The sequence below is a fragment of the Vicugna pacos genome, chromosome 2, assembly GCF_048564905.1.
Source record: "Vicugna pacos chromosome 2, VicPac4, whole genome shotgun sequence".
Classification (NCBI taxonomy): domain Eukaryota; kingdom Metazoa; phylum Chordata; class Mammalia; order Artiodactyla; family Camelidae; genus Vicugna; species Vicugna pacos.
The window spans coordinates 98,283,795-98,307,690 of NC_132988.1; the positions used below are offsets into that span (position 1 = coordinate 98,283,795).

Consider the following 23,896-nt stretch of genomic DNA (forward strand, 5'->3'; position numbering starts at 1 on the left):
CATACTATTTCCATTACTGTTTCTTGAATAACAAGAAAAATCGATCATCTTTAACAATCACACAAGCACTATTTCAATTAACTATAAAACATGCAAAAAGTAATCCAGAATGCCATTGTATCCAAATACTTTGTTAATGTGACCACAGTGTCAACTGTTAGGTCAGAAATTAGAGTAAAAATCTGTGTCCCAGTGAACAACTTTCATATGACAGGTATCACTGTGCATGCTCCATTTCTTCAGCAGTGTGATGATCCACAGCCTCAGAAATTCCAGCTCTAGAATGTTTATTCAACCATAAATTTACCTACGCCAACTTCATATTAAGATCACAACCCATGTGGTCACAATATTGTACAAAATAGATTAAAACCAATTTAAATGATTTGCTATATAACTTTTCATAGCTAAATCCACAAGCAAAATTGTAACGCTCAATTGCTTTTGAGTGCAAAAGTCCAAATTTCTCTTATGTGATATATTTTATATCTACGTTTTTGCATTCCATGGTGACTGCACTCCCAAGTCAACACAGAAAAAGTCAACATAGAAAATACTGTAGCAACCCAAATGTAATTCCTTTGCGTAGATGTTGTATTATTCTTCATCTGTGGCAGTTCATAATAATACACAAAACTATAGATAAGTTTATTGATCCCCACATAATGAATTAAGGGCAAAGATAAAGACTTTTTTCAAAATTATTGAAATTTACATTAGCTTTCTGCCACAATTTCGGTTAATTTATTCTAAGTTGCACTGAGCTATTAATCTCTTATAATTTGCCAATGCTATGAGCAGCATTTCGTTCTTTTTTCTTTCTTTCTTTCTGAGCCACAATTTGCCAAGCTCTTATAATTTCATTCTGAGTCACAATTTACTGGGTCATTCAAGTACAAAATTAATCTAGAAGCCCTATATTGATATAGTGAAAGATTAGACATAGGCACTTTTTTTTCCGTCTTCAAGTTAGTTCTTCAGCACCTGTGAATTCAAACTCATATACCAATAATTAAATTATGCTTTATTCATAAGATGCATATTTCTCTTTGCCTAAGCAAGTAGTATTAAGGTATCTTTTACATGGCTATAAGCACAGGAAATTATTTCTTTGAATAAGTAGTATGATTGTTAGAAAATTTAGCAGATGTTGCTTGTTCTCCAGGAATTTTAAGTAAGAGATCACTCCCCCCATATCGTTTTATAGTTTTCATTCTCTTTCTAGCCTTGAATTCTTCAGTTATATGTTTGTTTTTAAGTACATTTCTCTCTCATTGAAGCCAGAGCTCCTTCCTTTAATTATCTACCACCCAGTCTGCTTAACCCAACACTTCCCCAACCTCACCTTTTTTCTTCTGATCTTCTAGTAACATCCAGTATCCTGGATACTGGATCCCACTTCCCAAAGCACATCACAGTCTGAGGAGGACTTTAAAGGATCTCTTTAATTTCCTTTACATATATGTAACATCAAAGTCGCCTACCACACCACCTGCACCCACACATATGCAAAACAAGCTTGCATTTACCCTTAGCACTCAAAATCAGCCTTTTCAAGTCTGCACATTTTGACTTCTTGACTAGAGCATGTGAATCCTGTGTGTTATATTTTATCCCTAACTGACCATGACATAAAAGAATGTGGATGAATATATTCAATAAGGTCATCTTAGATTTTACTGGCCACTAGAATTCTTCAGTTCCTTATATTCATAATTTATACTGTGGGTGGGTATGGTAGGGGCACAGAAGGACCCCACAGGTATCTGACAAGATTGCTATAGGCTAGCCTGGGTTTATAGTTATCTTAGATTCCCCATATGCTAGTCCATGAAATGATGTATTCCTTAAACCCGTGACAAAGTCTGTATTAGAGTTTAATCCAATTTTGTAAGAATATTATAAACAATGTGAATTTCCTTTGTGAAGTACTTTTTTCCTGTTAAAACCTTCTTGTTTCATGCCAAGTAGCTATGGATAGATTGAACAGGCATTTCATAGTTCCTCAAACAGTCAGTTACATCACAATATGCAATCTGTTTCAAGATAAATGCTAGCAGTATGGATGGTTTTTCCTAATACCCTAAGGCAAAACTGTTATTTAACCACACATGCTCAATGTACATACACCTTTGTGCTTTCAAATAGTGACCCTTGCCTTTGTCAGGTTTGTGTTACTCTTACATTATTCTTTAAAAAGTATTTTTACTAGCAAATGTTTTTGAAATTACTGTGAACCAAATAATAAAAAGTTTTAGAGGATCTACATGCACATATTTTGTATATATAACATCTAATTCTCATATAGTTCTGAAAGGTAGGTGTTATTATGCATATTTTCTAGTTAAACTGAGTCTCTGAGTTGAAATATTTAACTCATAATAACATGACTAATGAAAGGTAGAAATAGGGTTGCAAACCATATTTGTCTGACTCCAAAGGTTACTTCCACTCCTCAACAATTTAACTCTTATTTGCAGAAAGAAAAAAATATAATCACATTTAAGCCTGTATATTATTTTGTCTCCCTTTTATTAATGTACTCAATGATTCATTCAGAGCTAAGTATCACCTGGTATTTTTTTAAGCCACCATGCTGATATACTCTGAAATGTTTCAAAATGAGTTTGCCCTACAACTGAACACTTTATCCCTGTATCATTTTTTCTCCAAGTACAAGGTTATACTGACATTTACTATTCATTTTACAAGAAAAGGATTTAAAGAGGCAATTTGCATATTTTCTGATTTACCTGAGAGTTAGAAGTTCCCTACTGTTAGTCACTTGAAATGACACTTTTTTTCTTCATAATACTTTCTGGTATACACTTCCTGGCATTTCATTAAGGGTGAATTACCTTCTCATTACACATTTCAGGGGATAAAATGAAGATCTGTAAGATGGGGCATATGCAGGTGAAGATTCGGGCAAAGGCAATGAATGTGCTCTAAAGAAAGTCATTCTTGCCACTACTGATGTAATTGAGAATTTTAATTTGAAATAAATATCTTATTTCCTATACATCACCAAAATTATAGTAACATTCTCTGAAAATAATTAAGAATATGTAAATATTATGAAAGTTCATTTATTAAATGCCAAATAATTTAAATGTTACTTAATTTTTACTTAATGTGGAATAGTTAACTGATGCTATTATAGAGACAAGAACATGACTTCATCAGTGATTTACCATGATTATTATCAACTTCTCTGCAATTATCATTAACAAATAACCTCTTATGGTTTAGCCAGATATAATGTACAATATAGTCAACAATTGTGCTATCTCATATTTTAAACTTACAACTGTAAACAGTTAAATTCATATTAAATACCAATTAAAAAAATCCAATTCTTATCCCTATTAAATCAAGAAAATATCCATGAAGATACTATATTTTTAATTAACTTTAAAGAGAAGTATTTGTTAAAATTTCTGGAAGAAAAAAACAAGGAAAATCTAACACCAATATAATAATACATTCATCACTCTGATAAGTTGTTTAGTAAACTAAACCCTATTAAGTTACAAAGGTTTTTGTAGGTGACTGAAATAAGTAAATGCATTTTAAAAAAAATAACCAATGAGAATGTAGAAAGGACCAGGTTATGGAAATGAAAGTACTAGAGAGATACACTTATTTGCCAAAGCAATTTTGAGAAAGAACAAAGCTGAAAGTATCACACTCCCTGAATTCAAACTATACTACAAAGCTATGGTAATCAAAACAGTATGATCCTGGCCAAAAAATAGAACAGAGAGACCATTGTATAAAAATATTGAAACACTATGTTGTATACCTGAAACTAATGTATTATAAATAAACTATCCTTCACTTAGAAAATAGATAAAAAAAAGAACTTAATAGATAAATTGTATGATTAAACTAACACAGATCAATAAAGAATACATAGCCACTTAGGGATAAGACGACAGAATTAAAATGAGAGTATTTGGGAATAGTAATATTAGGGACTGCAAAGTAGCAGAAAATTGAAGGAGTGGAAGACCTATGATGCTCAAGTCAAAAGAGTTTTAAGACTAAGAGACTGGCCTAATTGATTAATTGTTTAAAAGGTAATGTCAGATGAGAGTGTGTATTAAATTTGCAATTATGATGTGATTCTCAATATTTTATAGCTAAGTATAATGAGAAGTGTAAGCCATATTTCACAGGGGTAATGAATACATGAAAGAAAGAAAAAGAAAGAAAGAAAGAAAGAAAGAAAGAAAGAAAGAAAGAAAGAAAGAAAGAAAGAAAGAAAGAAAGAAAGAAAGAAAGAAAAGAAAGAAAAAGAAAGGAAAGGAGAGAAAGGAAGAAAGAAAGGGAGAGAAAGGAAGGAAGGAAGGAGAAAACCCTGTATAGTATAAATACTGCTATTTCAAGAAGTCTAATACTGAAGAGAAAGAAAAAAAAAGATATAGTAGCTACTGCTGAAGGACAATCAAGAGTAGATTTTTTTTTCTTTCTTTTTAACAGGTGAAACAAGCATGTATTTAGATTGAAAGGAATAAATAAAAAATGGAAAGTGGCTCTGGGAAAGGTAAGAGAAAAGGTATATTTGAAGGAGGAGGTTCTGGAGAAGGTGAGAGGGAATGGAGTCAGAAAGAAAGTGAAATTGTGGTGGGAACACTCTTAAAGTATCTGTGGATAGTGGTCAGGACGTGGGTGAAGCAGGTAAATATGGTCAGATTTGTTTAGGAAATAACTTTAATTGAACAAACATAACTCTTTGGCACCATGGGGGGGGAGTTGAAAGGAGATGATTTCTAGAAATACGGTAGCTCTGGTAGAAGGTTATTATGCACCATCTCTGCCACCTCTGAAAGAGCTGACTGTTACTCACCTTAATAAGAAATACATGCTTGTACTTATTCTGAGAAATATTTTTACTTATTTTTAATTTTTGGAGGCTGTGATAAAGTTTATATGTTTTACCTGAGACATTGAGTTTGTAAACAATAGGAATCTTTATACCAATCATGTATAGGAGGCCAGACAAGTCATTTATCACAGAAGGTTTCTCCAAATCATTATTTAAAGATGAATGTTTCACCAAAGTTATTTGAATAGATCTCTGAAACTCTGTATTCTACACCTCCTTTTCAATACATCATCCATTATTTTTTCTTCAAGTAAGTTCTAGTATTTGAGCTTTTCTCTAAAGAATGATTTTTATAGATACCTACACCTAACTTATTATTCCTTTCATTTTTGCTTTATAATACGTTGAATTCACATTTTGCATTTCTCAAAAATATCTGTATGTTTTTTTAAAAAGTAAGGTATTTTGATATACCTTTCAATAACATTAAAGACAAAACAATTTGTGAAGAATATACCTCTAGAGCATAGGTCAAATTCCAATCAAGACTTTGTATTGGGACATACAATTGGTACTTGAGTTTACATTGAATATAAAAATTTAAATAGAAATTTATTGTTTAAATGAAAAATTAGTTCATTTATTTTTTTCCCAATTGGATCCTCACTACAGATACTAGAAATAAGAATTTGATTTCATAGGTTTTCATAGTTGGTAGCAGTAGCTGAGTCCTAGGATCCGACTGGAACCCCTTACTTTCTTCCAAAGTTACTGTTATAAAGCAAATGTTGCTCATAATCTCTATTAATTATTAGAGTACCATTGAATAAACAAGGTTTACACTCAGAAACTATATTTTAAAAATATGTTAAAACATGTCCTTAGGTGTAAAGAAATACATTTTCAAACTGTTATTTGACAATATAGAAAAGAAGTTGAAAAATATGAGCTGAGTTTTGAGTTGGTAGGGAAAGTCTTCACTGAGTGTTCCAAACTGAGCTGAGATCAGTAAAAATTAGAATTTGATTAGGTGGAAATTCAGAGTTGGAAAAAGAAGGCAAGGAATAAGAAAAAGCCTGTAAACACAGAAGCAGGGAGAGTGTAAGGTGGCCTAACCCATGTATGTGTGTTACTCACACAGATAACATTTGAGGGTGATGCTTAGCTATGCAAAACATCTGGCTGATAAGAATCTATAACACTGTCCCTTCCTTCTTGTTCCCAGTGTGCCTTACACTTGCCTCTATTTCTAAGATCACCTCTAATTGAGATCCTTCCAGCTAAAGTTTAACTACTTTCAATAAAAGAGAACTAACAAGAGTACTTCCCAGAGAGAATCAGGCTGCTTGTAGAGGTAGTACTTCAACAAATAATTTCCCATTATACACAGTACAAATTTGCAAAGATATAACTGGTAAATATTTTTTTCTTGAAATATGTGGGAATTTGTGCATTTAAAAATTTTCAAGATGTATTTTTTTTCTCTAATAGCATTGAATCTTTGTGGAATAAAACAGGATATGCATACATGATATACACACATAAGTAAAAACATTTTAGAAATTTGGTCAGATGGAAGAGAATTTTGCCATTAGAATTATTAATTTCACAAGACCCACTTACACTGATGATTGGCTGAAGGTGTTGAATTCTGTTATTTAAACTTGATCACTCAGGTGGCCTGGGACATCTTACTGCTGTGTTTATAATTAGCATAGTAAATGTTAATTAGGAAAAAGTTGTGAATGTGGAGGGCATGTATGTATGTGTGCATGGATTATCTATCTGTGTGTCTGTGTGTTTGTCTGTGTGTCTGTCTCTATCTATCTGTCTATCTATCTTTCTATCCATCTTCTATCAGAAAAAGAGAGATTATAGTGAATTAAGTTAGTGCTGCTCCCTCTCTCCACCCTCCCAATCCTCATTTCTTTATCTGAGGGCTTGGTAACTCATCAGATTGGATTTCAAGTGTACCTTTTCCCCCTGGAAGAAATAATCATAGCTTATATCCAGTTCTCAAAAGGATCTTCCAGCAAGGCTAAAAACTACTGTTGTTACTGTTTCAGAATTACTAAAGGCATAAATATCAGTTACGTTAACTAGGAGAAAATATGTCATTTTTGTTTCTGATGACCCAACTAAAATGATAATTAGAAAATATGTTATCTATTCGCATGTAAGAGAAACGGATACAGCAAAATTATTCCTAAATTTTAAATTAATTACTTTCCTGAATTAATAAAACTTAACAGAATAAACAGCATTTTTATTTCTTAACCAAAACTGAAAGGGAGGGGGTTGGGGGAGGCAGTGGGGAGAAACAAAAGAATTAAACTTTCTTCTTAATGGCAGAATGGTTCCAAACTCCTGTTAGATGTTATCTTCGTAATTGTTCTTTGGAGCTGAAACATAAAGGGCAACATTTTCCAGCCATTTACAGAAATTCAACTGCCCTGGGTATATTATTTGGAGTCAGCTTTAAAAGAGGTAATTTCCATCAGGTTTGATTCCAACTAGAAGGTCTCTCTCTATTCTCAAATCAGATTGACTCTCCCCTTAGAAAGCAAAGCTTTTAACCTTGCAGATCTCATCCAGGAGCCAAAGATCAACCACTACCAATAAAAGAGGATTCACAGGAGTACTTCCCCATAGAGATCCAGGCAGCTTCAAGAGTAGTACTTCAAACAAGTAATTTACTTTTATAAACAGTATAAATAAAACAGAAATAGGAAGAAGTTCACAGACTTAACAGCATTTCAGTTTTTTACAGCACTCTGGATATTTTATTTTATTTTATGCAGGAGGTCTGCAAGCTGTTACAGTTGCTTAACTATGGGAAGTCTCCGAGCTGTTCAGGTGCAATTCAGATAAGTCAAGTGTTACTCCCCATTGGAGGCTTTATCTAAGACATAGCCTCAAGGTGGTACTTTACTGTCTAATTTGAAATTGGTAGCTCTTTATGGGACATCTACTTTAAAAGATTAGAATACTAATGATTTCTTAATAAATATCATAAGTTAATATTGACCAAAAGCTTTGTGTATTTTACCTACATCAGAACTTACCAAGTGGATTTCAACAATGTATTGAATGACTTCAGTGAGCCCTTAATATGCTAATGTATATGAAAATCTTCAAGTGGCATAGCACAAGGGTCTCCTAAATTCATTAAGGACAAACACATTTTTTGTAGAGCATCTCTCAGGACTTACATTAATGTAATAAAACTTTTGGAAACACTGACGTCCATTATATTATTTGAGAATTCATACAACACAAAGTTCGAGTAAAAATGATGAAAGAGGCAAAGAAAAGTCTACTCACTTACCCGTCTCTGGCATGTTGTTGATGGTAGACCTCTGACTAGAATTAGAATCCGAGTTGAACACCCCGCTCATAATATTTTGCTTTTAGGAAATTATTACAGCTCCCAATGATACTCTCTGGAGTGGAAGATATAACTAAAATTTCCAGTCATTACCAAGTCACCCCAACAGAAATGATCATTGATTTTTATCTTTTCTTTTTAATTCCAGAGCCTCATGTTATGTAAAACTGTACTGCCTAATTACTCTTTTCTGCCAGTAAAGCCGCATGATATTAAACATTTAAATCCCAACTGAAAAATTCAGTAAAATAAACAGCTATTTCCAGAAACATGTATACCAAGTAATAAGAATTTCTGATAGATTGAGTTGTACAGTATTCCTCTATAATCAGGATCTTTGTCACTACATAGACATCTTTTAAAATTGCATTAAATTTCAATTTAACTAGTTCTTTGATTCAGCACAAATTATTTAAATATCTGCTACTTGATAATGTGACAGATCCTGTCCACAGAAAGCTTTCACAGGACTGGGTCCAGTTTACCTGTCTGCTATTTTCTAGCCATCCAACATAAAACCAATATTCGAAATGTATCCTTTAAATCAATATTTTAAGATCAAATTGAATCTCAGATGAATCGAGTGCTTTTTAAACTCTCTATTTCTATGATGAATTCCATTGGAAACAACCAACCAGAAAAAAATTTGCATTTTCACTATGCAATTCAGTGAGAACACAAAAAGCTGTAAGTTTAGATTGGAAATCAACATGTGTCTCATGAAAGAAGTGGCTAATTGGTTTGATTAAATGAATTATCTTGCACATTATATTTGCATATAAGCCACACATCTGTCAACTACCAGTGAGGATAGAGAGGAGCTTGGTGAACTGAAGAAAAAATGGTGATAGATAAATGACCTAGATAGACAAGCTCACTTTTGCATATTAGTTCACATTCAAACTGACTTCAGCAAACTTCCTTGAGGAAAGATTTAGATTAGTTCTTTGTGACCTAACATATGATTAAAACTTTGTCATAATTTGATAAGCCTTAAATTATCTCTGCAGAAACATTAACTGAAAATATCACCACACCTGGATAGTTACTCTGTTTTAACATCAAGAAAACAGCTATGGCATTTAAACCTTTCAGCTCACAACACCAAGTTTGTATTGACATACCTATAATTTTATGATGAATCTAGGTACAGTATGCAGTTTCGTCATCCTTAATCATTTCTTTTTGCTTGTTTAAAAATGATAGGTAGTTATATTTTACAAAGAAACTGATGCCAGGTGCTAAAAACAGGTGTGATGCAACCTAAGAGATACATAGAGACAAAATACCTATCTTCAACAAGATTTTTTTTTAAAGTGTAAATGCCATCATTTTATCTAAAACCATCAACTCCACAATTAAGGTACCTTTAACATATTATATGCTCCTAAAATGATATTTAATGTATAATAGTTCATTATATTTACATATATATTATCCACTATACATGTATTACTATATTATGTGTCAGTATAATATACTTCAGGTAATAATTATATTTTGGGTGTTCAGAATACATTCTATTTTTAAGGAGATGAAGCTGCATGTTCAAACTCTGTCAATAAAATTAAAATCAAAGTCCCACTGATTTCTGCTTGATCTGGTCCAAAGAAATAGGCATCTGCATAATTTCAGTGAGAATCTTTTCTTGATCTCCGAGAAATAATTCACCCAGATAATTTCACATGTCACAACCTGATAACTTAGTGAAGACACAGATTTTTACAAAAACAACGTTTTTAAAGCTGCTTTAAAATTGCTTCTGATTTTCTTAAATTACTATATCCTACTGTAATGAAGCTGTGATAAGAGCTGTGATAATTTCATATCTTTGCGAACTATACACACAGTGGAAGAAAGTGGAAGTAAATCTCCAGCAAGAATGCTGTGAGAGAGTTAATGCTTTACTTTAAGTTTGCTGAAAATACCACTTACTCTATCTTGGAAGTTCAATATGGTGACATGAATTAAACTGAGGCTCAAATTGCCTATAAAATTGTCTTTTTTTTTTTTTTGAATTCATGACAGCACATATTCTCTCATGAATTCACTTTAATTTGGAACAATTTTATTTTTGAAAAATTTACAATATGTATTTAACCTTTTGCCTACTGTATGTCACATATAATAGTTGCCCTGTATAAAACTAACAGCTTTCTTAACAATATTGTGTAATGAGATTGATCTCAGATGCCCTGAAGCCAACATCTTTGGATTCTTTATTCATCAACATCTATTCAGTTTAGCCAGGAGAAGAGTATACGCTAAACTGTAGGAGAAACCTCTTATAAATAAGAGTACCATGTATAACATGTCTTTATGAAATGGAAACTTAAATCTAAGTTACCTTCTGTTTTTGAAGGGAAATTAATGTTCATTAATATTCAAAGAAAAGAATTATTTTCTCCTAAAACATATAGACATAGATAAATATTTAGGCTTATATTTAAGGATTCTTATATAATCAAATCTTGAGATTCTGCAATTGTTGAGGAAATTATTCACTTGGAGAGGCCTAAAACAGGCTTATTTTCCAAAACAGTGTAAGTAGCAATACAACTATTGACAAAGTGAAATAAAGTTGTCATCAGGGGATGACATTCTAATAGTTAACTTGGGGCCAAATAATGTGTACCTTCTCACTGTCACTCTTAATGCCAGGCAAACTGTATTGTTTCAGTTTCATGAATGATACAAATAATCATTTTGGAGAATGGACTCTACATAAATACAGTGTATAATTTGTAGAGTTAGAAATATAACATAGCTATAAGTTATGTTAGTATGAAGTAAATCTTTCTACTAAGATTTTTTACAGTCTGTGATCTTAATCAAACTCATCTATTTAGGACACATGCTTAGGGGTCAATAAAATCTTTGGGGAAGGTTATATTCTTTAAGATAAGTTCTGCCCAGAATCTCTTAAGTTCAGGAGATTCATTCATGTATTACTTTAAATTACTTTAGTAGATTTAATTAAATTTATTGAGCAGCCTCTAGGTACAGGCTCCTAGGTTCCAAGGAACAGGATGTGACCTTCTAAGCTACTCCAGTGTCCTAAATTTCCCTAATGTGCTCCTGACACCATCTTAGTCTCTCAGTATGATTTTCCCCCAAGCAGGGCAGTTTGGGTTGATTTAGGCCTACAATAAAATGTTTTCATCAATTTTGAGGGACTCACCAGCTGTCATTAATGTTTACTTAAACGTTTACCAGTTCTCAGTGCACTTTTGGGGTGGCAGAAAGAGAGTATGTCAGCAAAGGAAGTTTGAGAATTTGTGATACAACAAAACAGAGGAACTGTATTTACTATACGTCATACATGTAATCATAACTGTAACTAAATTATTACTATACAAAATTATAAATACATAGTTATAACACTATAAATAACATACTACGGATAGGTATGTTGTGTGCGCGCTTAGATTTCCAAAAGGAAGGTGGAGCATGAATAACTCTCAAATTCTTATGAACTGTTTATTCCTTCTTTCTGTGGCGTGTTATAAAGAACTATGTGTTGAAAAATGCTAGCTTGGGTAAATGTTTTGAGAAGGTAGAGTAGACTGAAGACGTTTTCTGCTTGTCGGTTCATGAACCCAGGAGCTGGGATAGTGTGCGTATTTCCCCGTGATCACCACAGGTAACTTAAAGTGTGTTGTTGCTGCCATTAAGTAAGATTCTATGAAGGCAAAAATTGCTATCACTTCTGATATAATTACTACTTGTTTCATCTCCAAAATATCGTATGTTGATTGCTCAAATGTCAGTGCCATTTAGAAACTACACCATTTATCTCTGATTTCCGGCTAATACATTTTAACAACTGTGCCAAATACACATATTATTTTTTCCTCCAATGGAGAATCCTCCACAATGACAAAACTAGAAAATTTTCACTGTTAAGTGTTATTATCCTTTTATTTCCTATGTGACAAAATACGTATTTTGTCCCTGAGTTAATGCTCATGATAATATTCTGTTACTAAATACATATGAAATATTTAATCAGGGATACAATTCACTCTGCTGTTTTACATAGTGGCTTCGTATTTGCATATATCTTTTGCCTGTACAAGCAAAGTGAAACAAACCACCAAGCAATTATATAACTTGTTCATTCATTCAAAACAGAAAGGGGAGCTACATAATTCCTATAAAATAAATTTTGCATATTTAATTAGATAACAGAATAATTTTGATTATCCAATGAGATTGCTGCTTTTTTGTGTTAGATGCAGCATTTGTCCCAAAATTTCTTCTTTCGTATTTTCCAGAAATAGATTTTTTCTGTCTTTAATGAGACTGTATTATTGCTTTACCATTTGTGTAACAAAATATATTGCCCTATCCCTGCATATCATAGTCAGATAAATATTAACTGTTAAACTATATAAGTGTATTTTATCAGAACAAATTATAGTCTTAAAGTATTGATAAACATAAATATTAATAATTGTTAATTTAATTTCTTTGAAAGTTTAAAAAATAAACATAGTATTATATGTTTACAGATTCAGCACTTTAAGATTATAATTTGCTCTATTTTGTATACATATGACACATACATAGATACAAATTATATTAATATATGTCTATATACATGCATATGTATATATATAAACTTTAAGATCTGTTTTCTTTTTATGATAGTCTTATATTAATAAGAGATTCTAAATTCACAGCTTATGATAATTATATCCTTTTTGAAATTAAAGATTAAGTGTAACCTTTGCAATTATTTGCCACAATTCTATGATTTTATACTAACCTATTCTAAGATTAGATCGCCCACCTTTTGCTTACCTTGTGGATCCACTAAAATAGTGCTGGAAAAGTAGCAATGGAATCATAAAGCATTTTCAGTTTAAGCCCTTCCTTTCTGAACCCTCCTCCACCTTCTGTTCCCCATCCTGGCCCACTTCCCAAATCCTTCTTCACTGTCAAGCTTTTTCATAGCTTTGGAATGAGAAGTATCCTTAGCTACCAAGTGAAACTAGAGACTTTTCCCTTCAGTGAGTTGTTCAGCATTTCTTCTTTTGTTGTTGTTGTACCATTGCCACTTTTCCAATTTAAGTACCTTCTTTCTTAACAATTAAAATTAGTCCTTAAGGTTTAAGAGAGGTCTTCATAATTTCCTTAAAAAAAATGAAGTTGTATTTTTTTTTCAATGAAACCAACATTATTGGAGAAAAAACTACAGGTGAATCAGGGAAATCTGCATGAAGAGGCCAACTTGAATTGAAAATCAGTAAGCAGGTCAAGTGAGCTACAGGATCCAACATGACCCTCAAATCACTCTGCAATCTTAACAGGGCAGTCAAAACCGTTTTTTTTTTTTTTTCCTTCTAAGAAGTTATTTTCTGAAAATCTCTAATTATGGCCAGACCATAGTAATTTCCTCAGTGTACTGACAAAAATGACAACCTGATTTACCTTGTTATATGATTTTGAACTGAGATTGTATTACATTTAGTAGTCAGGGATGAGTAAGCAACTGTATTAACTGTAGATTCTTATTTCACATCTGGGAATAAATTTGCTAATGTTCTTTCCACCTTCCTTTGCTCCTTCCCACCTTATCTAGTCAACCATCATGGTTCTATTGATATGGTCCCTGTAACAAACTCATCTTTTAAATCCCCATCTATATATATTTTTTACCTCCATACAACTATATATGGTATGTATACAAAAGCACAAACTCTACAATGTGTGCTGTGATACAATGTTCAGTTTGATGCTAACATTGTAATATAGCTAGAAAGATAACCTCAGTACAAAAGGTAGTGCAAGTAATTTGACCAAATAGACCATTAACAGACCAGACTCCAACCGCAGGCTTATAGGATTCCAATTAGAGTGTTCTTGTTTTTGTTTTTAGTTCTCCAGTTTTCTAACCATTGCCTCTGAGAGATTAGTCATTAAATTTTAAATTTCACTTTGATTATGCCATAATCATGATCAGATCCTCCAACTGAAACTCACTGAATTTAGTCTAAAATAAAGATTCCCCAGGCATTCAGGTTTTTCATAATTTGTCCCGAACTTGCTTTAATATGTACCCCTTCACTACTACTCTACACAAACTAAATATCTTCATAATTAGCACTTCAACAACATCAAAGACAATTTGAAATTTATATGAAAAGTTTAGTTAAAAACAAGTCTCCCAAACTTTTGAAATGATCTCTTTAAACAATATTTAAATAGTTGGATTTTGAAGTATATCTGAATCTTTCTCCATAATGAACTTACTTTGATTTCTTCTTTCTGAACAGTAAATTTAAGTGCTATGCATATATCTTATTTTATGTTATATTTTATGTTGTTTTATTTTATTTATTAAATTCTATCCACTGGCCAAGAGTTTTTTTGTGCAGTGGTGGTTCATTTTTACCTTCCATCCATTCTCTAAAAGAAAGCCAACATCCTTCATCTTTTATGACATATCTCTTCTTTGTACTTCTCTACACTGTCTGTATAATACATTTTTCCTTTCATATATCAGAAAATCTCATTAATAATTGTAGGATTTACAGTATATCTCACAAAAATTATCATATACTATACACTCAGCAAAAATATTTTGAATAGTAATCACTTCTGTGGATCCAAGTTTATGAATTAAGATATTCTGGGCTATGGCAACTTCAGTGACTATTACTGTCTAAGAAAGACATGGCTCATGATTTCATTCAGTAAGAAGGCTAGTATCTCAGCTCCTCAGAGGCTCTTTGTGAGGTGTCTTCCAGGTTTCTGGTTGAGTTTACTTTAGCTCTTCCAGGGTAGTCATGAATAAATGTATGGTTTGTTCCCAGTCTTCACCCCATCAAGGTTCTTGTCTCTTAAAAGTCTATCGAGAATTTAGAACCTGGGACTTCATAGTAAACTAGGTAAAAACAAAATTATTTTCTAAGTTCCGAGAGACATGAACAAGTAGTAATACTTTTCAACGTATATTATCCTCACAAATCTATTACCTTAAGAAATAGGAATATTACGATGCAATTTTGTAATTATTTTACTAAGGGTTATTATGTCTTACTGCTTTTTTATATACAAGTCATTATCCTTATGCCCTTTGACATTCTTTGGCCAAGATCATCTACTAAGGTAATTGCTGCTTCAACGATATTGCACAATGTCATTTTATTGAAATATTATAGTTATTTCATAATGTTTAAAACTCTGTTTAGCTGAGTTGAGGATTAGGTGATGGTAGTGTGTTTATTAATACATTATATGGTTTATAAAATTTTAATTTTCACAGTATACAAATTAAATGAAGAGGGATAATTGTAACAGAACTAAGCACAATGAAATTGATGCAGTTTTATAAAATACTTTGAGCACACTTTTCCCATAACAATTTTATTTTGACCATTTGAAGATACATATTCCTATGATATGTTTTCTTATTTTGACTATATTGATTATTTGATGCAAAGCTAAGAAAGCTAAGATAATCATAGAACATAAATATTATATCAACTGAGCAGAAGCCACCATAATCCAATATATCAAGAATTAAGTTTATTGTAGGCACTTGACACATCATGAATCTCTCTGTGAGATAAAAGTATAAATAGTAAGAATTTCATAACAAATAAATATGCCAATAAAGTACTTTGTGCTATTTATGTAATATATTCAAATATCATAGATTATGATCTCTCAACCTCATCTTAAAATAAACTGAAAAAAGATAATACAGCTTATTACTTTGAGCATACATTCAACAAATATTTGAAGCCCTTATTTGTACAAAATATTATGTATAGCACAGGAAATATAGGCAGCTTCTAGCTTCAGTAAGTTTAACATTTTTCAAGTAAATCAATGTAAATCTCTGGTGTACAGGCATAAGGTTAATTTGAAGCCATTTTTCTTGAAAAGAAGTGTTTGACTAATATTAAAGCATTCTGTGATTTTTAATAATTCTGTCAAAATTATCAATGAGTATATACTGAGAGGATAAAATAAAATATATAATGGTTTCAGTCAGAATATTTACTGTGGATGCTAAGTGGGTAGGTACATTTTGATCAAGCCATTTGGTTTTGAAATTGTATTTATTAACTTTTTCTTGCCTTGAATAAAGCCAAAATAAAAATTGTTAAAATCATAAGCACTTAAATATAATTATGTGGGAGATGAAAAATAATTTTAGAATAAATTAAAACAATTAATTTGTAGGTTATATGAATCATGAGCGTTAGTAGAAGCGCATGTTATCTGGTTCTGCACAATATTCATCTTTTAAGCTGAAAAATAAACCAAATATGAGCTCACTAACTACTGGAACAAAATGTAAAAAGTAATATATGTTGACAATGTATGATACTAACCAGTTAATACCAGCTTTTTTAGAAAGACAATGCTTTTTTTAATACTTGCTCTGAGGAAAACATCCTCTATAATGCTTCCGAATCTATATCTGTATCTTGAATAATTATACTAAAACAGATGTAATTTTTAGTTTTGTGGATATTTTAATGACTCTGTATCAGAAAGAGATGACTGTTGTTAAAAGAATGTTTATTTAAAATGACTCCAATTTGAGGAAGTTGCAGAAAGTCCAGACAATAATGTAATTCTCTGGTAGCCCACCTAGATCCTGCAGTAAACATTGGACAATTGCAGGAAATGGGTGAATTATAGATCCTTCAGTTAATTCTTTATGAGTATTACTTACCAGCTCTGAATTTATATTATGATTATACAGTTCCCAAGTTATAGTCCCTTGAAAGAACCTAGAGTAGGGCACATAATTATGTGAATTTGGAGGAACATCTATGTATTTTAAAGATCAATTGAAGAAAGTTAACATTATCTCTTGAAAATTAAAGATCCTGTTAAATTCAACTAAAATGGATTTTTGTGCAATATATGCTTCATTAAACTATATATATTATATATAATACATATATATTTGGTTTATAAATTTCAGTAAGACTTGTGGAAATGTATTCTCTTTATACTCCTTTCTGCTGAATAATATTTAATACATGACACCATTCAAACAATTTATATCTAGAGAAAAGAATAACATACAATTTTAATGCCAAGCAATTTTGCTGTCAGCATAAGGTTGACAGAAGATCAAGTGTCTGTGTGTTTTGTTTTTTTTTTTAATAACTAAAAAAGTTCATTTCCTCTAAGAGTAAATACCTCACTTTCTGTTACGTTTTTGTTTTTCAATAGGATGGGATAAATGAAAGAGGAAAAAATTAATTCTAAAAGATGCTAATTTTGTTTCTTTTAATTAGCCCAAGCTATTTTATTTAAAAGATTATTATGAAATTAAACATACTCTTACCACAATCTTACCACTTAATACATCTTGCCATGATCCAGCAATTATGCTTCTTGATGCTTACCCAAAGGAGTTGAAAACTCATGTTCACACAATACCTGCACATGGATGTTTTTAGCAGGTTTATTCATTATTGCCAAAACTTGGAGCCACCCAAAATGTCCTTCAAGAGGTGAATGTAGAAGTAAACTGTGGTACATCCAAATAATGGAATATTATCCAGAGCTAAAATGATATGCAGTATCAAGCCATGAAAAGTCATGGAGGAAACTTAAATGTAATTAAGGAAAGCAGAACTTATTACCGTAAAATATAAGTCTTTGGCATAAAGATTATTTTAGGCTGATTATTTTTAAGAAACAGCACACATAGGAAAAGCTGTAAAAACTGAGTAGAACTGTGATTTTGTAAAAGATATTTACGTTTATTAAAAAAAAAAACTTCTGCTTGTTTTTCCCCTATTAATCTGTCTTTTATTACAACTTGGAGTGTCTTAGCCAAAAACCTGGAAGGGTAAAGGGGAAATTATTTTTTGTCACCTTCAGTATATTACTAAGTGAAAGAAGCAAATTTAAAAAGGCTGCATACTGTATGGTTCCCACTATCACATTCTGGAAAAGGCAAGACTATAAAATAGTATAGATTAGCAGTTGCCAGAGGTTAGGAGGAGGGGAGGAATGAATAAGTGGGAGCACAGAGGATTTTTAAGTAAGTGAAAATGCTCTGTGTCATACTACAATGGTAGGTACACATCATTGTACATTTGTTCAAACCCATAGAATAACACCAAGAGTGACCCCTAATATAAACTATAGACATTGAGTGATGAGGTGTCAACAGTTCAACAACTGTAACAAATGTATTACTCGGTGGAAGATGTTGATAATGGGGAAAGTTATGCATCCCTAGGGGCAGGGGGCATATGGGACACCTTTGTACCTTCTGCTCAATTTTGTTCTAAACCTAAAACTGCTCTTAAAAAAAAAAACAACTAATTTTTTAAAGTTTTCATGTCAAATATGCACACATGCTTTTTAGAATGTTTTCAGACCAATATAATTATACTGATGATTTAATGTCCCCAATGTTATATTTATTGTAAATAAATGTGGTAGATAAAGAGGTTTTTTTATTTTGTTTGTTTGTTTGTTTTTTAATTTTAAAACAAGATGTTATTTTCCATTGAGTTTGAATATACACTTCACTCCTTACCGTAGATCAGGACATAACAGATATTCAGTGTCACATTTATAAACTTTGAATAAAGTATTTCATAAACAAAGATGTCTAGATTTTCATGTGTACCTTAATTACAAATATGGTATACATGTATGGCAAATCACTGTTTTAAGAATGTCACAAAAAGGCAGGTTATTATGGGCCATTCAGAGATTTTGTCAGTAAGGAATAATGGTTCTTTGATTATATGTTAAATATTAATAATTGCAGTAACTAAACAGTCTCAAAAATATCACATTCATCAATGAGTAAGTAACTCCTTAGAATTGAATGACCTTAATAAAATAATTGGGGTGAACATTATTTAAATTCCATTTGGAAGGTGTGGTAAAGATAAAAACCGAGCAATATGGAGTTTATAATTACCTATATTTTACCTGTAAGTTCTTTTTAAGCTTCTTACTTCTGCTTTTTGTAGCATTCCTGCTTCTTTTTTTTTTTTCTGGCTTACATTGTGTATTATGTTTGAGCACCTGTTTTTTCAAGTAGGGTAGTTTATTGTCTTGTAAGAGGACCTGGCAGAGAGTCTGGAAACTTTGCAAGTCTTCAGCTCACTCACTATGTTGACTCTACTAATTAATCCAAGTGCTCTTGACCTTGGGTTCTTCTGCTGTAAAACAAGAGATTTGTGTTATATAATTTCTCAACTCATTTCTACCTGTATAATTCTGTGACTTCTGTGAATTTTTATTTGATTCTTTAAGTAGTGTTGCCCAAGAATAGGCTCTTGTCTCACGCAGGAAAGAATTGAAGAGCGAGGCCTAGTAAAGTGAAAGCAAGTTTATTTAGAGAGATGCACACTCCATAGAGAGAGTGCAGTCAGTCTTACTTAGAAGGGAGAGCGGCTTGGAACACATTCAATAGCAGAATGAGGGCCATCTCAGGAGGCAAAACTAACAAGGGGTGGGGTTTTTAGTTTGTATGGGCAGGGTAATTCATATGGTAATGAGTGGGAGGATTATGTTGGGGAAGGGGTGAGAATTTCAGGAATTGCCCCCCTCCCACCTTTTGACCTTCTAATGTCACCCTGGGAACTGTCATGGTGCCTGTGGATGTGCCATGAGGCTCAAAGTCTACTGGAAGTTGCATATTCTGCCATCTTGGTTCCAGCTAGTCTGTGCTATCCCCATCTGCTATGTCATTCCTTTAATGGTTGTGCCCTGACCTCTTTCCTCCTATCTCATAAGTCATTGAAAATCCCTGAGGGAAGCATTTTTTGTCTCTCTTAAATCTTGACCACTTTTGTTGTTTTTACCCTAGTTCTCTGAAACACTTAAATGTTAGTTGATACAATCTGATTAGGTTTTGGAAAAAATATCTAGTCTTTTTCTTTTTTTCTTTTTCTTTTTTTTCTATTTTAAGTTCTACTGTGTGTCTAGGAATCTTAACAACATGCATCTGTTACTACCTAAACATAACACCAGAGAAATACCTGTTTTTTTGAATGCCAGATGCTGTCCGAGTACTGTGTATGGCTCATGTAAATCTTACATGTAAATGTTACAGTTGTCCTGAAAGAGTGATATTTATTTACACTTTAAAAATTAAGAAACCAATATTGAAAAGAGGTTAAAATACTGCCCAGAGCGAAGTTGCAGAAACTGATTTAAACTTATGTCTGTCTGGTTCAAAGTTTCTGTCTACTGTAATACACTGGATTTGAATCACTATTAAAAACTGAATGCAGAAATATTCTCAAAGCATTTGTCACATAAAAGATTTTGAGGCAAATCATTTACTTTTTATTAAATACAGCTGGTTTATTTTAATTTTGGAGTCACAGACTAATTGTATATGTCTTCTTTGAGGCCAAATGGGGTTACAGGTGTGGGGTCAACTGGCATCCTTCAGAGTGTAATGACCACTGGTCTCCCAGATGCCTGCATGAGATCCCTCAACAGATAAAGTACATTCTTTACTGGGCACGTTTACCCTAACAAACTAATAGTCCTAGGTAGTGCCTAATCTCACACTGGCTCAGTTCCTTTCTGCCCACGTCTCCACCTTTTCAGAGTCATATCCCACTGCCTTTCATTGACCCTAAACTTCTCACCTCACCTACAACCAATCAAATCTTGTGCGGTACCAGATGTAACCCTCCCTCAGCAAGCAACCCCTAGTGCTCACACAAGCACCTCTCCTCTTTGCAGCCCGCTGTTGTATATGATAAACCCCTTTATTATTCTCTTCCTTCATCTCTGGTAAATTCTTATACCACCTGCAACACCAGCCTGCCTTGTCCCATGACAATAAGCTCCTTGAGAGCAGAAACCAGTGTGATCAGAGTGATTTTCTTCATTCTCAGCACTGTGTCTATTAACTTTCACACAGAATCTCTCTAAATACTAGTTTAATTATATTAAATTAAAAAATATGCTAACTCCTTTTAGTTCTTAGACATATATGCTCCTAAAGCAAAATGTTAAAAGCAAATTCTTGATTCATGAAGATAATTTGTTACAACGAATTGTCAGAGAACTTTGGTTTGAGTTTATGGGATGTAACTTAGCATTACTTGTCTACTTAATGAGCAAAGCTTTGGACCCATTGGGTGGCAGTTTCCTCATGTGTTACATGGTATTAGAACAAAGTGATACGAAACTATGTTTCATATCTAAAATTATGTACTTTTAAACAAATTTTGAAATAATCAACAGCAGTCTGTCAGTAAATGCAGGTAAATATATAACACTTTGTTGAATTTGTTGTAATAAGTAGGTATCAGGAAAGTAGAATAGATAATTTCTAATGTCTCTGGAAATTCTTACATTGAATGACTCATGTACTTTAATTTTTAATTTATGAAACTCTTATGGACCATGTGTCAAGAAGAAAGTCTTATCTACCATTTAATATGGGGAGTAGTGTGAAAATTATGTGTCTATAAAGATATTTCTTTAAAGATCAATTTTAGTAAAGGAAAACAAATTCAAAGATATGTAAGTAAAATATTTCCACTTAAGTGAGTAATAATATAAAATATTTCACAAAATTTATAAAATTGATATCAAGAAAATGGTTAATAAGTTAAATGAAATACTATATTAGACAATTTTTTATTGAAAATGATAAATAGTCAATTTCACATATCATCTTTCTTACAAATTATTTTAACTTAGTGGTTATGAGACAGGAAGGAAAGGGGGCAGGGGACAACCATTGAAGGAATGACAAAGCAATTGAGAATAGGACAAACTGATTAGAACCAAGATGTCAGAAATTTTGACTTCCAGTAGACCTTGAACTTTATGGCACACCAACAGGTGCTATGACAGTTTCCAGGCTGACCATAAAAGGTCCCAGAGTGGGTCGGGCCCCAATTCCTGGAAATCCCTGCCCCCCTTCCCCAAACTGGTTAGAATAATTCTTCTACTCCAGCATATGAAATTACCAAGCCCATAAAAACTAATAACATGGCTACTCTCTCTCTTGCCTTCTGAGGTGACCCACGCTCTGTCTGTGGATTGTGTACCTAATTTTACTTTGAACTAAACCCCTCCCCGTCAACTCTCAGCCTCTCTTTTTGAGGTGGCCCTCACTCTGCCTATGGAACGTGTATCTCCTAAGCCGCTCTCCCTTCTGAGTGAGACACATCATACTCTGTCTATAGAGCGTGTATCTCTCTGAATAAACTTGCCTTCACTTTACTTACTGTGTCTTGCTCTTAAATTCTTTTCCTGCATGAGGCAAGAACCAATTCTCCAGTAATAGTTATTCTCCTTAAGTGGCAGCTTCTACGTTTATGACTAAAAATAAATAAAATATTCTTGAAGGAAAATGAAATTCTTGAAAAAAACAATCAAGTAGAAATTGATAATGTTTTGTTTTGCAAATACAGAGGAAAGTTATCTGGTAAAAACCTAGGAGGGGGAATACCTCTATTGTTTATCCTTTTATTTTCTCATTTTTAAATGGTTATTTGAGTGTCTGTTTGACAAATCCCTTACTACTCCCTGAAGATACATTGTGTCACAGAGCTTTAGTGACAAATACCCAGAAGACAGGAAAGATCAACTTTTAACACAATGTAGAAGATTGTTATGGCAGTGGAGGCTTGGAGAAAGTATTGCTTTCTTCACAGAGGTTGAAAAGAAGGTCACTAATAGGGAAGTGATTTTAATGATTTATCGTGAACTGTAAGTTGTACAAGGTGGGAAGAAGTGAAACTGATGTCTATAGAGCGGTGGTAAGACCCATACTTTAGTTTCCAGTATGTTGAGTGACTACAGAAGTTGGAATATTGGGAGGGAAAAACTGGAACACTAGGATGAGGTGGTCAGAGAGCAGAATGTATGAAACTGAGACTATGGGAGGAGAGTATTAAAATAATTGCAGGAAAAAATGTGGGCTATGACTAAGATGATGGGTGGTTGAAGTGAGGGTGAAGAACAACATCACTGAAGGAGAAAAGGGAAAGGAACTTAAGAAGTCAGGTTTTGGAACATCTGCTTCATAGACCTGGAAGTCATCATATTTCTATAAATCTTAAACTCCAAATGCTAAAAATCCAACCTGTCGTTCCTAATTTTGGTTGTATGTACTACTCATACATTATATAAAGTTTTGAAACAGAGTGCTGCAGGCATGTTTCCTGTTAGGTAACTTCAAAGTGATTTCTTATACAAACTATTTTCCATATATTTTACTACATTATTAAAGAGTTCTAAATATCAGATTAGATCTAGTCCTAAATCACATCAAATGGACTCTAGAATAACAAATATTTTCATTTTTTAAAATATTTACTAATATATCTTAATTAATATCCTAGCACTATAAAGCAGTGTTGTCCAGTAGAAATATAATGTAAATCACATATAGAACTTAAATTTTTCCGTTAGCCACATTTAAAGGTATAAAGTGAAATGGGTAATACTGATCTAATAATATATTTATTTAACCAAATATAGCCAAAATATTATCCTTTCTGCATGTAATCAATAGAAGAATCGTTAATGATATTTTATTTTTTCTTCTTTAATTATTTGTGCACTTCTGGCAGGTTGTGTATTTTTTATGCATCTAGCATATCATAATATGCCCAACGCCCTTTCAAGGGCTCAACACCATATATGACAATTGCACAGGTCTAAATATATTTGATATTATTTTAGGTGTA

The 23,896-nt window shown here is 32.5% G+C and overlaps 1 long non-coding RNA gene across 2 annotated transcripts in view; it reads left to right on the top strand.

Annotated features, from left to right (window-relative positions):
* The window catches only part of LOC140687742 (uncharacterized), a 75,624-nt gene that overhangs the window by 40,006 nt on the left and 11,722 nt on the right, over positions 1-23,896 (top strand). For both annotated transcript variants that reach the window (XR_012062261.1, XR_012062263.1), the window contains exon 2: positions 4,486-4,549. This is a non-coding gene — a long non-coding RNA (uncharacterized lncRNA). The remainder of the gene's footprint in view (positions 1-4,485; positions 4,550-23,896) is intronic.